Source organism: Sinocyclocheilus anshuiensis, unplaced genomic scaffold (genome assembly GCF_001515605.1).
Source record: "Sinocyclocheilus anshuiensis isolate Anshui unplaced genomic scaffold, SAMN03320099.WGS_v1.1 scaffold882, whole genome shotgun sequence".
Lineage (NCBI taxonomy): Eukaryota > Metazoa > Chordata > Actinopteri > Cypriniformes > Cyprinidae > Sinocyclocheilus > Sinocyclocheilus anshuiensis.
In genome coordinates this window covers 381,815-386,053 of record NW_015540910.1, presented here as the reverse complement: position 1 = coordinate 386,053, position 4,239 = coordinate 381,815, and the positions used below count along the sequence as shown (strand labels likewise).

The window sequence follows — 4,239 nt, the reverse complement described above, 5'->3', positions numbered from 1 at the left end:
CCCAAACATCCTATTTTCAGGTCAAAATGAAGCTCTGCACTCAAAACCATTCACTCTTGCTGCAAAACCAAACTTTTCCCTCAGACATCACACACAAGCTTTCAAAAACCACACACTACAACATAGTATTACACACTGGTGCAATAAATTCAAAACAATATATCCAAAACTGGTAAGTTATGTTGCTTGTGGTTCTCCCCCTCAAAAACCTTTTCACATGAACACAAAAGACACAACCAATGTATACATTGGCACATTTTTATTCATTCATGTACTTCACAGCACAACTGTAAAAAAAACAAAACAAAATTATTCCGCCTCAGCATCCCGTCTTTGTTCTGGGTCAGGCCAGAGAATCTTGTCCACATCACAGGCTATATTGGCCCTAGCCAGGCAGCGAGGGTAAAATCCTCTTGCATGCCTGATCCACCCCTGGCATGCATCTACTGATATGTCTAGGCAGGCTTCTTCCATGGCCTGGAGGAGGTGAGCACGAATAGAAGGTTCTCGGTCATACACTTTCCACCGCCATGCCGAAAAAAACTCCTCTATCGGGTTTAGAAAGGGAGAGTATGCAGGCAGAAAGATGTTAGAAAACCTCGGGTTATTGGTAAACCAGTCACGAACCAGAGCAGCGCGATGGAAGCTGACATTATCCCAAACAACAATGTAACGAGGCTGCTCTGGCTGTGCTGGTTCCCTGAGGTCCAGCTGGAACATATGCTCTCTTAGACCGTCAAGGAAAGCAAGGAGGAGCATAGTGTTATAGGGTCCTAGAATGGCATGACGGTGGAGTACCCCTCGTTGGCTGATGGCTGCACACATAGTGACATTCCCTCCGCGCTGACCAGGGACATTTACAATAGCCCGATAGCCAATTATGTTCCTCCCCCTTCTCCTTCTTTTGGTCAGGTTGAAACCAGCCTCATCCACAAAGATAATTTCATGGGGAACAGGCCGGCCTTCAATCTCAAAGATTCTCTGCAAAACACATGAAACACAGTAGAGTAAATCACTGCCCTGAAGCACAGTTCAAGAGCACAAATGGCAGCATTTGGTACACAATACTTCATACGATATCAAAACTCATACCTGAACATATTCCACTCGTTGGTCTTTCACTCTGTCAGAGTTTCGTTCGAAAGAGACGCGGTACGCCGGTTTCATCCAGAACCGGTGCTTTCGGAGGATACGATCAATTGTGGAGAGGCTGATGGCATTTATCCCTCGAAAATGATGATTATCCTCAATCACTCTCCTTTGAATCTCTCGCAGGCGGATTACATTATTGGCAATGACCAGGTTTACAAGCTCCCTCTCTTGCTCCTCTGACAAAAGCCTTAGCCTGCCTCCACCAGGTGGTCGTCTCTGTGTCCTACAAAAATAGAAGCACTCATTACTGTAACGGTCACACATCCTTTTTACAGGAACAAATGGAAACATACTGAAACTCTATCTGTATGCGAGGCAAATGTTTTTGCAGTGATGACAGTGTTTTGGTTCCCTAAAGAACCTTTTAGTGAACTTTTTTTATTTATTTATTTGGAAGAACATTTTAAAAATCTAAAGAACCTTTTTTGACCATAAAGAACCTTTTCTGCATTTGAAAGGTTCTATGGATGTTAAAGGTTCTTCATGGAACCATTGATGCCAATACAGAACCTCTATTTTTAAGAGTGTAATCGCCCATGTTTTAATTGAGTATGTCATAATAGCAACAGTATGAATGCAGATTTAATGATTTCACTCAGTTAACCAATAGGTTTTAATTAAAGCAAAGATGTTTGAAATAATTTGTGGAAATATTAGGCTAAATAATAACCCTGTTAATTACCTAAGTATAACATTTAAAAACACCACTATTACCTACTTGCCATTTGGGGGCTTCGTCTGCCAGTTCTGTTACTTCAATATAACTATAACTTTTGCTCCACAAATCCAAAAACACTGATGTGTTGTGGGGGAAAAAATGTTCATTTTACCCCATCTTACCCTAAACTGTATGACTCAAATGTAGTAGGAAATTATCTGAGGCGTAGCCTATAGAAAATGTGAAAAAGACACCTTTGCACTGACCAAAACATGTTTGTTACAAAAAAGTAGCATGTTTCTGATCATGCGTACTGCGTTCACAATACCATTTGTAGGCAACATACGGTGTAAAACGTGCAGTATGTACGCTAGTTATATACAGCCGTTTTCATGTGACTACATTAACCAGAAGGGGGCAGCACCGTAACAAATAATGAGGGCAGTTATGCGTACTAAAGCATTCACAAACTGAGCTTTGTCTCTCACTTATTTGGAAGATTACATCCGAGACGGCCAGGTTGAGAGGGAAGGCCTAAAAATGTATCTGCATAGCGGGACACTATGAGAAACGGGCCGTGATGTGGTGTTAAAGGCGATATGAAGCCGGCTAGCGCAGGGATCAGATTTGTTGGAGAGTTCTAGACGGTTTGCATTAGGGGTGATGGGGGTAGAAGATATCTGGATCCCGTATAAAATCCGGTGAGATTCCTCCTGCTGGGCCAGACGGAACCGATGAAGGCGATCGCATCCCAGAATAAGTCGACCGTGATTGTGAGCTCATTCATCAGCAAAGCAGTGCATGGAATGAGGAGGAATTTGATGCATGCCTGAAAATCTGACACTGCTACAGCTCTATTGGCATCTTTCACACCGCGTAATGTTGATAGCAGGATAACGGTATTTCAGCGGCTTTTTGCTCCTAATGGCAGCGGCACCGAAATAAACGGGTCAGCCGTGAGCACGGGTTTTTGAACTAGGCATTTGTCTGATCAGATCGGCGGAATGGTGTCTTTGAGATGTCACCGGAGCAAGTATATATGGGCCACTCTGGGTGTGTTGGCGTTGTTGTGGCTCTACATCTTCCCCGTGTACAGGATCCCCAGCGACAAGGAAATGGTGGATGAGGTTCTGCGGCAGGGACAAACGTGGAGCAGAAACCAAACCGGAGTAGATCTGTACAGGTAACGTTATTTCAGTGCGTTTTGATTCGTCGCATTCAATTATTCATTCATTGTGAGCGCATCTATGATGCGCATGGCCACATATCTTAGATAAATTGGTACCGTGACGCGATTTGGAATGACGTAGTCTCTCTCTTACTGTAATTAAGTAAATGGAGCGGTTGCAATCACTATCTCATCCATGTAATCTGGCTCTCATGCTGATATGAGTATTGCAGAGTCCAGACATCTCCCCTGAAAAACCGATTAAGAGAACGCACATGCGCAGAGAGGTAGACGCGTTTGAAACGTTATCTGTCCCCGCTGTGAACTCCCAGAAAGGCAGGTCTTTGTGACGTCACACATAGGCTGATTCTGTTATTAGATTTGTTATTTATTATTATTATTATTATATTCCTTTGACTTTTTGATTGAAATTTGTTGCGACAACTGTTGCAAAATATTGTTCTACCAGCATATCATACTTCCTTATTATTAAATTAGAAATAAGTCTGTTGCACAATAGAAAAGATCTGCTATAAAACATTACTTGAAGGAGAAAAAAGTCTTTAAAAAGTCTTTATTCACATTTCCATATACTGGCCAGAGGTGTAAAGAGTACCTAAAAACCATACTTGAGTAAAAGTACAGATACCTTACAGTGAAAATTACTCCACTACACGTTACAAGTCACCAATTCCAAAACAACTTGAGTAAAAGTCTTAGAGTATCTGATTTTAACAGTACTTAAGCATTTTACTTATACTAAATATAGGCTCAAAGATGCACTAGTCAAAGAGACATGCCAGTGAAAAACTGACGTTGTGGAGAAGCTGCGGAAAACAGGCAGAGGGCATGTCCTCATCTCATATATAAAACACCTGTGATTCACAAAGACTTGCTAAGGAATTCGCATTCACATAAAGTAGCCTTGTTGAAATTAAGTACAGTAACTAATTACATTTACTCCAATACTTTACACCTCTGAAACTGGCAGATATTTGTTCTTCTTTTAATCATAAATGCACTTTATTTTGATACATTTCATTGTGGGCCCCTTTCAATAATTCCTTAAATGTTGTTTACTTGGACTTAAAAAGTCTTAACTTTAACGTCACAAAACCTGCAGTATTTATTTATTCATTAATTCATTATTTAATAAATGCTTTTCATTTATGCTCACTTTCACATTGGTAATTAAATTATTTAAAGGGGTCATATGATGCTTTTTTAAAGATCATTATTTTGTGTATTTGGTGTAACAGAA

At 40.8% G+C, this 4,239-nt stretch overlaps 1 pseudogene; it reads left to right on the top strand.

Moving 5' to 3' along the window:
• The first annotated feature begins 2,192 nt into the window (after positions 1-2,192).
• The window catches only part of LOC107689233 (alpha-N-acetylneuraminide alpha-2,8-sialyltransferase-like), an 11,409-nt pseudogene continuing 9,362 nt past the window's right edge, over positions 2,193-4,239 (top strand).